We start from the raw sequence: 11373 nt of genomic DNA on the forward strand, positions 1-11373 counted from the left end.
AGCTTCATTCTCCTCAACAATACCACATCTAATCATGCCAGTTTGTAATTCCTGATAATATTCTTCTACAGAATTTTTCCCTTGTCTTAAACGCTGCAATTTTTGAAGCAATTCACATTGATAATATGGTGGAACCCAACGCGTACGCATAGCAGTTTTCAAAGCAGCCCAAGTAGTTGGAATAGGATATAATCTACAATGTTCAGACCACCATACACATGCAAAACTAGTGAAAGCACAAACAACAGCAGCAACTCGTCTCTCCTCAGGATATTGTAAACATGTAAATCGTTGTTCAGTTTCTAACTCCCAAGTAAGATATATATCAGGAACATATCTACCCTCAAATGGTGGAATATTCAATTTCAGTTTAGGAATATGGACATCATCTCGTACCTGAGGTGGTGGTGCAGGCCTACCATTACGAATATATACCTGAGGTCGACCTGCTGGTGGTGGTACAGGTGGCTGCACGTAGTGCTGATTTTGATCAACCTCATCCTCATAATCTCCCACATAATCATCCTCCTCCGCATCAGCAGCAGGAGCCACAGAAGTATCAACAGCAGCACCAACAGTTTGGCCAAACGCAAGAGGAACACTGATGAGGACATCAATACAATTGTTACACCCACAGCCCCTGCTGCTATACATACTGGACCAATTACTAGAGCTCGTGCACGCCAACTAAATTACCAGGTACTTTCGTTTCTTGGTAATGATTCTAATGTTCATGAGAATATGATGCTGCCTAAATTGGATACATTTGTTTTGCTTACAAATGAAGGGCCTAGCTTGGAGAAGGATGAACATTGGAGCAAGAACAAGCATGGAGATGATGGCATGCGCAAGGGGAACAAGAACGGAGTTACAAGTGATGATTTCAGGACTTTGAAGCCACCATAATGGGTGCATGAAGCCTTGGACGAAATATACAAGATGCCACTTCATAAATTTCGTTCCGAGGCTATTTCAGGTGCTGCGTCACCTTATTATTGGGCCAGGCCCATGTAATTTCGAAATACATAAGTATAGGCTATTTTTAGAGTCCGTATGTGTGGGGAAACAAGAGATAGGGTTGATTTCGGACCCCTCCACCAAGGGCCACGAAATTCCCCCCTCTTCCTCCATATATACAGCCCTTAGGGCATCGTTTAGACTTTGGGTTTTGTTTAGATTAAAAGTTCGCCATAGCTGCAACTTCGCGTACTTCGTTTGTGTTCAACGACCAGACAAAGGCGTCACAGAACCCCACCTTGATCAATAAAGCTTTCATCTTATATTTGCAATATCCAGATTGCAATCTCAGTTTCTTGCTTGTTCTTCGTTTGCTCGCAGGAAACAGACCCTCGTGGTCAGGTTGATCGTGCTCCGGCGTGGTCAATAACCTCTCGGAGTTGGTTTAGCGATTGCTAAGGCGCGACGTCCTCGCACGTTCGTAGTCGGATCGTCAAAATCAATTTCCACCAAAGCGAAATCCATCATCTCATCCAAAGACGGGACACCTCCGCCTCTATCAATGCGCCTCCTGCAACAACAAAAGACGAACGGAGCTAGCTGGAATGCATAGCTTGTTAGCACGAAACACAAATCCATCGTTAACGACAAACTTGTTCCACATTCTTCCTTCTTTACAATTCTACATTACATCTTTAAAATCAGCATCATGCACATATTGATCTTTGATGGTCTCCAAACCAAATATTTTGAAGTCAAGTTGTGAAAGCATAGTATAGCGACGAGACAATGCATCAGCAATAACATTTTCTTTTCCCTTCTTGTGTTTAATGACATAAGGGAAAGTCTCAATGAATTCAACCCATTTAGCATGTCTACGATTCAGTTTAGCTTGACTTTTAATATGTTTCAAAGATTCATGATCAGAATGTATAACAAATTCTTTGGGCCATAAATAATGTTGCCATGTTTCTAAAGTCCGAACAAGAGCATATAATTCTTTATCATAAGTAGAATAATTCAGACTAGGCCCACTCAATTTTTCAGAAAAGTATGCAACAGGTTTGCCATCTTGTAATAACACACCTCCTAATCCAATTCCACTAGCATCACATTCAAGCTCAAAAGTCTTATTAAAATCAGGAAGTTGGAGTAAAGGAGCATGTGTCAACTTATCTTTCAATACCGTGAAGGCTTCTTCCTGTGCGGTACCCCAAAAAAAAGGCACATCCTTCTTTATAAGCTCGTTGAGAGGTGCAGCAATGGTGCTGAAATCTCTCACAAAACGCCTATAGAATCCAGCGAGGCCAAGAAAACTCCTCACTTGTGTGACCGTTTTGGGCTGCGGCCAACTCTCAATAGCTTCAATCTTGGCATTGTCAACTTCAATTCCCTGTGGAGTAACAACATAGCCAAGAAAAGATACTCGGTCGGTGCAAAAGGTGCACTTCCCAAGGTTACCAAACAAACGTGCATCACGTAGAGCAATAAAAACAACACGTAAATGTTCCAAATGTTCTTCCAAAGATCTGCTATAAATCAGTATATCATCAAAATAGACTACCACAATTCGTCCAATGAAAGCACGTAAAACTTCGTTCATTAGTCTCATGAAAGTACTAGGCGCATTAGTTAACCCAAAAGGCATGACTAACCACTCATATAATCCAAACTTAGTTTTAAATGCTGTTTTCCATTCATCTCCCAATTTCATACGAATTTGATGGTATCCACTACGCAAATCAACTTTGGAGAATATTGTAGAGCCACTCAATTCATCAAGCATATCATCTAGCCTAGGAATAGGATGACGATAACGAATAGTAATATTATTAATGCCTCTACAATCAACACACATACGTGATGTACCATCCTTTTTCGGCACTAGAATAATAGGAACAGCACAAGGACTAAGGGATTCGCGTATATAACCTTTGTCGAGAAGCTCTTGTACTTGACGCATAATCTCCTTCGTCTCCTCTGGATTGGTACGGTATGGTGCACAGTTTGGCAGTGAAGCACCGGGAATTAAGTCAATTTGATGCTCAATCCCTCGAATAGGCGGTAATCCCGGTGGCACGTCTTGTGGAAAGACGTCAGCGAACTCCTGCAAAATGTTAGTGACAGCAGGAGGCAAAGAGGAAGGCATGTCCTCGAATGAAAATAATGCCTCTTTGCACACAAAAGCATAGCAAACAGATTTGCTGAAATCTAGCTCATCAATATCAGATTTGGTGGCAAATAAACATGCACTTTTCAATTTAATTTCAGAAGCAACACTAGATGGTTTATTATTAGGCTTCATTTGTTGCTCAAATTCTTTTGCCACAATCTGATTTTCACTCTTATTCTTCTCCTGTTGTGCTTTATTAGCTCTATTAATATCATCTTTCAAAATGGAATCAGGAGTCATAGGAAGCAAAGTAATATTTTTATCCTTATGAACAAGAGTATAGTGATTGTTTCTACCATGGTGTACAGAATTTTTATCAAATTGCCATGGTCTACCAAGTAATAAGGAACATGCTTGCATAGGTACCACATCACAATCAACATAATCAGCATATGTAGAGATACTAAAATGCACACGAACAGTACGTAGAAGATGCACACGGCGTCCATGAGGAAGGTCGGCCTGCAGAAAAGTTAGTTCGCGCCAATGCTTGTCGATCCTGCACTTCACGTTCAGCTTTACAAGCAAGATGGAATAAACGAGTGATATTAGTATACTCCTTATAGTCTAGAATGGTCTGAATCTCTCTATTTAATCCACCCAGAAAACGTGCAAGCATAGCTTCATTCTCCTCAACAATACCACATCTAATCATGCCAGTTTGTAATTCCTGATAATATTCTTCTACAGAATTTTTCCCTTGTCTTAAACGCTGCAATTTTTGAAGCAATTCACGTTGATAATATGGTGGAACCCAACGCGTACGCATAGCAGTTTTCAAAGCAGCCCAAGTAGTTGGAATAGGATATAATCTACAATGTTCAGACCACCATACACATGCAAAACTAGTGAAAGCACAAACAGCAGCAGCAACTAGTCTCTCCTCAGGATATTGTAAACATGTAAATCGTTGTTCAGTTTCTAACTCCCAAGTAAGATATATATCAGGAACATATCTACCCTCAAATGGTGGAATATTCAATTTCAGTTTAGGAATATGGACATCATCTCGTACCTGAGGTGGTGGTGCAGGCCTACCATTATGAATATATACCTGAGGTCGACCTGCTGGTGGTGGTACAGGTGGCTGCACGTAGTGTTGATTTTGATCAACCTCATCCTCATAATCTCCCACATAATCATCCTCCTCCGCATCAGCAGCAGGAGCCACAGAAGTATCAACAGCAGCACCAACAGTTTGGCCAAACGCAAGAGGAACACTGATGAGGACATCAATACAATTGTTACACCCACAGCCCCTGCTGCTATACATACTGGACCAATTACTAGAGCTCGTGCACGCCAACTAAATTACCAGGTACTTTCGTTTCTTGGTAATGATTCTAATGTTCATGAGAATATGATGCTGCCTAAATTGGATACATTTGTTTTGCTTACAAATGAAGGGCCTAGCTTGGAGAAGGATGAACATTGGAGCAAGAACAAGCATGGAGATGATGGCATGCGCAAGGGAAACAAGAACGGAGTTACAAGTGATGATTTCAGGACTTTGAAGCCACCATAATGGGTGCATGAAGCCTTGGACGAAAGATACAAGACGCCACTTCATAAATTTCGTCCCGAGGCTATTTTAGGTGCTGCGTCACCTTATTATTGGGCCAGGCCCATGTAATTTCGAAATACATAAGTATAGGCTATTTTTAGAGTCCGTATGTGTGGGGAAACAAGAGATAGGGTTGATTTCGGACCCCTCCACCAAGGGCCACGAAATTCCCCCCCTCTTCCTCCATATATACAGCCCTTAGGGCATCGTTTAGACTTTGGGTTTTGTTTAGATTAAAAGTTCGCCATAGCTGCAACTTCACGTACTTCGTTTGTGTTCAACGACCAGACAAAGGCGTCACAGAACCCCACCTTGATCAATAAAGCTTTCATCTTATATTCGCAATATCCAGATTGCAATCTCAGTTTCTTGCTTGTTCTTCGTTTGCTCGCAGGAAACAGACCCTCGTGGTCAGGTTGATCGTGCTCCGGCGTGGTCAATAACCTCTCGGAGTTGGTTTAGCGATTGCTAAGGCGCGACGTCCTCGCACGTTCGTAGTCGGATCGTCAAAGTCGACTTCCACCAAAGCGAAATCCACCATCTCATCGAAAGACGGGACACCTTTGCCTCTATCACGGTCGGTGCAAAAGGTGCACTTCCCAAGGTTACCAAACAAACGTGCATCACGTAGAGCAATAAAAACAGCACGTAAATGTTCCAAATGTTCTTCCAAAGATCTGCTATAAATCAATATGTCATCAAAGTAAACTACCACAAATCGTCCAATGAAAGCACGTAAAACTTCGTTCATTAATCTCATGAAAGTACTAGGTGCATTAGTTAACCCAAAAGGCATGACTAACCACTCATATAATCCAAACTTAGTTTTAAATGCTGTTTTCCATTCATCTCCCAATTTCATACGAATTTGATGGTAGCCACTACGCAAATCAACTTTGGAGAATATTGTAGAGCCACTCAATTCATCAAGCATATCATCTAGCCTAGGAATAGGATGACGATAACGAATAGTAATATTATTAATGCGTCTACAATCAACACACATACGTGATGTACCATCCTTTTTCGGCACTAGAATAATAGGAACAGCACAAGGACTAAGGGATTCGCGTATATAACCTTTGTCGAGAAGCTCTTGTACTTGACGCATAATCTCCTTCGTCTCCTCTGGATTGGTACGGTATGGTGCACGGTTTGGCAGTGAAGCACCGGGAATTAAGTCAATCTGATGCTCAATCCCTCGAATAGGCGGTAATCCTGGTGGCACGTCTTGTGGAAAGACGTCAGCGAACTCCTGCAAAATGTTAGTGACAGCAGGAGGCAAAGAGGAAGGCACGTCCTCGAATGAAAATAATGCCTCTTTGCACACAAAAGCATAGCAAACAGATTTGCTGAAATCTAGCTCATCAATATCAGATTTGGTGGCAAATAAACATGCACTTTTCAATTTAATTTCAGAAGCAACACTAGATGGTTTATTATTAGGCTTCATTTGTTGCTCAAATTCTTTTGTCACAATCTGATTTTCGCTCTTATTCGTCTCCTGTTTTGCTTTATTAGCTCTATTAATATCATCTTTCAAAATGGAATCAGGAGTCATAGGAAGCAAAGTAATATTTTTATCCTTATGAACAAGAGTATAGTGATTGTTTCTACCATGGTGTACAGAATTTTTATCAAATTGCCATGGTCTACCAAGTAATAAGGAACATGCTTGCATAGGTACCACATCACAATCAACATAATCAGCATATGTAGAGATACTAAAATGCACACGAACAGTACGTGTTACCTTAACCTTGCCGCTGTTGTTGAACCATTGGATGTAGTAAGGATGTGGATGTGGTCTTGTGGTGAGAGAAAGCTTCTCCACCATCTCCATGCTAGCCAAGTTGTTGCAGCTCCCTCCGTCTATGATGTCGCGCACAGAACGTTCCTTCACAACTCCCTTGGTATGGAACAAATTGTGCCTCTGATTTTGCTCAGCTCGTGTGACCTGCACACTCAAAACACGTTGAGCAACTAAACATTCATACCTGTCAGCGTCTTCAGGAGCCATGTATTGCGTCTCATGATCAGAATCATCTCCACCATGTTCTTCACGTGTAATAAGAGCCAAAGTCTCCTCATCATAGTCACTAGCGGACTCATATCCACCATCCGCGGTAGCAATCATCACATGCGGAGATTTGCATTCTCTCGCATAATGACCTCCTCCCTTACAACGACGACAAATAATATCACTTGTGTGCCCTGTTGATGCCATGGAAGAAGAAGAACGCTGTGCAGGCCCCGCAGGTGCGCTCTTGGCAGATAATGGTGGTTGTGCCTGTTTTCTTGTATCACGGCTGGAGGTGGCACCGGATGGAGGTGCTGGTGCAGTTGAAGTAGAAGATGCACGTGGTGTCCATGATGAAGGTCGGCCTGCAGAAAAATTAGTTCGCCCCAATGCTTGTCGATCCTGCACTTCACGTTCAGCTTTACAAGCAAGATGGAATAAACGAGTGATATTAGTATACTCCTTATAGTCTAAAATGGTCTGAATCTCTCTATTTAATCCACCCAGAAAACGTGCAAGCATAGCTTCATTCTCCTCAACAATACCACATCTAATCATGCCAGTTTGTAATTCCTGATAATATTCTTCTACAGAATTTTTCCCTTGTCTTAAACGCTGCAATTTTTGAAGCAATTCACGTTGATAATATGGTGGAACCCAACGCGTACGCATAGCAGTTTTCAAAGCAGCCCAAGTAGTTGGAATAGGATATAATCTACAATGTTCAGACCACCATACACATGCAAAACTAGTGAAAGCACAAACAGCAGCAGCAACTAGTCTCTCCTCAGGATATTGTAAACATGTAAATCGTTGTTCAGTTTCTAACTCCCAAGTAAGATATATATCAGGAACATATCTACCCTCAAATGGTGGAATATTCAATTTCAGTTTAGGAATATGGACATCATCTCGTACCTGAGGTGGTGGTGCAGGCCTACCATTATGAATATATACCTGAGGTCGACCTGCTGGTGGTGGTACAGGTGGCTGCACGTAGTGTTGATTTTGATCAACCTCATCCTCATAATCTCCCACATAATCATCCTCCTCCGCATCAGCAGCAGGAGCCACAGAAGTATCAACAGCAGCACCAACAGTTTGGCCAAACGCAAGAGGAACACTGATGAGGACATCAATACAATTGTTACACCCACAGCCCCTGCTGCTATACATACTGGACCAATTACTAGAGCTCGTGCACGCCAACTAAATTACCAGGTACTTTCGTTTCTTGGTAATGATTCTAATGTTCATGAGAATATGATGCTGCCTAAATTGGATACATTTGTTTTGCTTACAAATGAAGGGCCTAGCTTGGAGAAGGATGAACATTGGAGCAAGAACAAGCATGGAGATGATGGCATGCGCAAGGGCAACAAGAACGGAGTTACAAGTGATGATTTCAGGACTTTGAAGCCACCATAATGGGTGCATGAAGCCTTGGACGAAATATACAAGATGCCACTTCATAAATTTCGTCCCGAGGCTATTTTAGGTGCTGCGTCACCTTATTATTGGGCCAGGCCCATGTAATTTCGAAATACATAAGTATAGGCTATTTTTAGAGTCCGTATGTGTGGGGAAACAAGAGATATGGTTGATTTCGGACCCCTCCACCAAGGGCCACGAAATTCCCCCCTCTTCCTCCATATATACAGCCCTTAGGGCATCGTTTAGACTTTGGGTTTTGTTTAGATTAAAAGTTCGCCATAGCTGCAACTTCGCGTACTTCGTTTGTGTTCAACGACCAGACAAAGGCGTCACAGAACCCCACCTTGATCAATAAAGCTTTCATCTTATATTCGCAATATCCAGATTGCAATCTTAGTTTCTTGCTTGTTCTTCGTTTGCTCGCAGGAAACAGACCCTCGTGGTCAGGTTGATCGTGCTCCGGCGTGGTCAATAACCTCTCGGAGTTGGTTTAGCGATTGCTAAGGCGCGACGTCCTCGCACGTTCGTAGTCGGATCGTCAATGTCGACTTCCACCAAAGCGATATCCATCATCTCATCGAAAGACGGGACACCTTTGCCTCTATCATACGTCTTGTGGAAAAACGTCAGCGAACTCCTGCAAAATGTTAGTGACAGCAGGAGGCAAAGAGGAAGGCACGTCCTCGAATGAAAATAATGCCTCTTTGCACACAAAAGCATAGCAAACAGATTTGCTGAAATCTAGCTCATCAATATCAGATTTGGTGGCAAATAAACATGCACTTTTCAATTTAATTTCAGAAGCAACACTAGATGGTTTATTATTAGGCTTCATTTGTTGCTCAAATTCTTTTGCCACAATCTGATTTTCACTCTTATTCTTCTCCTGTTTTGCTTTATTAGCTCTATTAATATCATCTTTCAAAATGGAATCAGGAGTCATAGGAAGCAAAGTAATATTTTTATCCTTATGAACAAGAGTATAGTGATTGTTTCTACCATGGTGTACAGAATTTTTATCAAATTGCCATGGTCTACCAAGTAATAAGGAACATGCTTGCATAGGTACCACATCACGATCAACATAATCAGCATATGTAGAGATACTAAAATGCACACGAACAGTACGTGTTACCTTAACCTTGCCGCTGTTGTTGAACCATTGGATGTAGTAAGGATGTGGATGTGGTCTTGTGGTGAGAGAAAGCTTCTCCACCATCTCCATGCTAGCCAAGTTGTTGCAGCTCCCTCCGTCTATTATGACGCGCACAGAACGTTCCTTCACAACTCCCTTGGTATGGAACAAATTGTGCCTCTGATTTTGCTCAGCTTGTGTGACCTGCACACTCAAAACACGTTGAGCAACTAAACATTCATACCTGTCAGCGTCTTCAGGAGCCATGTATTGCATCTCATGATCAGAATCATCTCCACCATGTTCTTCACGTGTAATAAGAGCCAATGTCTCCTCATCATAGTCACTAGCGGACTCATATCCACCATCCGCGGTAGCAATCATCACACGCGGAGATTTGCATTCCCTCGCATAATGACCTCGTCCCTTACAACGACGACAAATAATATCACTTGTGTGCCCTGTTGATGCCATGGAAGAAGAAGAACGCTGTGCAGGACCCGCAGGTGCGCTCTTGGAAGATAATGGTGGTTGTGCCTGTTTTCTTGTATCACGGCTGGAGGTGGCACCGGATGGAGGTGCTGGTGCAGTTGAAGTAGAAGATGCACGTGGTGTCCATGATGAAGGTCGGCCTGCAGAAAAGTTAGTTCGCCCCAATGCTTGTCGATCCTGCACTTCACGTTCAGCTTTACAAGCAAGATGGAATAAACGAGTGATATTAGTATACTCCTTATAGTCTAGAATGGTCTGAATCTCTCTATTTAATCCACCCAGAAAACGTGCAAGCATAGCTTCATTCTCCTCAACAATACCACATCTAATCATGCCAGTTTGTAATTCCTGATAATATTCTTCTACAGAATTTTTCCCTTGTCTTAAACGCTGCAATTTTTGAAGCAATTCACGTTGATAATATGGTGGAACCCAACGCGTACGCATAGCAGTTTTCAAAGTAGCCCAAGTAGTTAGAATAGGATATAATCTACAATGTTCAGACCACCATACACATGCAAAACTAGTGAAAGCACAAACGGCAGCAGCAACTCGTCTCTCCTCAGGATATTGTAAACATGTAAATCGTTGTTCAGTTTCTAACTCCCAAGTAAGATATATATCAGGAACATATCTACCCTCAAATGGTGGAATATTCAATTTCAGTTTAGGAATATGGACATCATCTCGTACCTGAGGTGGTGGTGCAGGCCTACCATTACGAATATATACCTGAGGTCGACCTGCTGGTGGTGGTACAGGTGGCTGCACGTAGTGTTGATTTTGATCAACCTCATCCTCATAATCTCCCACATAATCATCCTCCTCCGCATCAGCAGCAGGAGCCACAGAAGTATCAACAGCAGCACCAACAGTTTGGCCAAACGCAAGAGGAACACGGCTTGCTCGGCAGAGGTCTGCTTCGCGACGTGGAGGTAGTCGTTGTTGTTGTTGTTGTTGGAGAGGTGCGTTAGCTGCAGCGGGTGGTGGTGGTGGAAGACGCGCGAGCAATTCATTAAACTTGTTATCGAGCTTTGTTTCGAACGCCTTCTCAAAGCCAGTGATCTTCTCCATGGCCTCTTCAAAATTGTTCAGCACATCTTGCACCTGTTCAGTCATCATTTGCTGAAACTTATCATGAAGCTCCTTGTTCGATAAATTCTCCCAGTCAATCTCGTCGGCTTGTGATCCTGGCATGGTTAGCAGCAATAGAAACACACAAGAATATGATCCTACAGACTACGAACAAGTGGTGGTGGTGGGTGTCACAAATCCGTCAAGCAAATCTCAAATTCTTACCAGTTCTTACCCAGCAGCAGGCGGTGATCGGCAACCGTTGTAGTCAAAAACTCTCAAAGCTTGGATAGAGCGATTACCAGGGAGAGTCAAACGCACGACGTAGATGTATGTGGAGCTGGGAAGGCTTATAATATGGTAGCAAAAAGGGTCAGCAATAATCAATTCAGAGATGCAAAGTTGAATAAACGCTCAACGACGGTACTCTGCTGGTCCTAGGCTAGACTGTGCTAGAGACGCGAGCCTAGAACACTAACAAAATCACGGCGCGGCACGTAAACAAGGGAAAAGCACACTCTGGA

The sequence above is a fragment of the Triticum aestivum genome, chromosome 5A, assembly GCF_018294505.1.
Source record: "Triticum aestivum cultivar Chinese Spring chromosome 5A, IWGSC CS RefSeq v2.1, whole genome shotgun sequence".
NCBI classification, from domain to species: Eukaryota; Viridiplantae; Streptophyta; class Magnoliopsida; order Poales; family Poaceae; genus Triticum; species Triticum aestivum.